We start from the raw sequence: 1,265 nt of genomic DNA, 5'->3' as shown, positions 1-1,265 counted from the left end.
CCTTAACGTTTCTCTCCTTTCAAAATCAAAAGATCATTTAATGGTCCAACACCTCAAATGACCTTTTTTCAATCAAAATATATCTTGCAAAAAGATAAAAAAAAACAACTTAACCAAACACTTTGTTCCAAAAGAACTACGTAGGTCTGATTTTCTCATCCCAAATTGAGGAATACGTAGGAGCAAAGGGAAACACCCTTGTCGACCACAAAAAAGAAAAATATAAAAAGGGTATAAAGGATATAAGGACATAAAAAGGGAACATAAAAAATCAAAGTCATGTTTGCACATTCGATTAAAGGCTGCCGTCCCTTGGGGCGGACGTGTGGGGTGCTAATACCTTCCCCGTGCGTAAATACAACTCCCGAACCTTTCACTTAAAAGTTCGTAGATCGCGTCTTTTCTGGTTTTTCCGACGTTTTCCTCAAATAAACGTTGGTGGCGACTCCGCGCGTATTCCTTTCGTGGAACACGCATCCCGCGAGTCACGCGTCGCCCTCCCGCCGAAGGGTAGGTTGCGACAGTTGGCGACTCCACTGGGGACTGTTTTTTAGAGAGTTAGGCCATTTAATCTTGTGCAATGTTTTACCGTGACTTATCCCTTTGTTGGTTTTCCTTCATTATGTTCTTATGTATATAAACTCTTTGTTGCTTTTAGTGCGTTTTAAAATGTATGCATGGGGTAAATATTTATTCATTTGATGCACACAAACACCAACACTATTTGCACACACTGTGAGTGAAAAAGGGCCCTATACCCGGGTTCATGGGAACATAAGGAGCGGAGGTGAATCTGTGGTCATGCTAGGTCTCCGACTTGCTTGATTACAGTGAACCCTCATCTAGAGCTTTTTTCTTTGAAAACTTATTGTTGCTAGTAGTCCCTACTGCTGCAATATGTTTTTCGAAGAGAATGATACCTCTAGAAACTATCAAAAGAGATATGACTACCTTGGGGGTTATTACTAAAAGCCTAGTTAGCTCTCTCCCTTATAGGTCCCTTAAATAGGGGCACGGAGCAAACACGCTGCGTGCCATTTTTCACACTGCCATGCATAAGTGTCATATACCCTTTTACTTATATTCAGTGAGTATTGTCATACTATGTACATTCCCGTGTTGCGCCTTTCGCATATGCATCGCACATGGGTTCTGTCTTGATCCCCTCTATAAACAAACCAACGAAGGGTCCGTGTCACCGTTTTAAATACATACGTTGGGGCACTTTGCTACCCCTAGACGTTGTATCTAAGAAGGAGACAGTT

This window comes from Glycine soja, chromosome 11, assembly GCF_004193775.1.
Source record: "Glycine soja cultivar W05 chromosome 11, ASM419377v2, whole genome shotgun sequence".
NCBI lineage: Eukaryota > Viridiplantae > Streptophyta > Magnoliopsida > Fabales > Fabaceae > Glycine > Glycine soja.
This window is presented reverse-complemented; position numbering follows the sequence as displayed.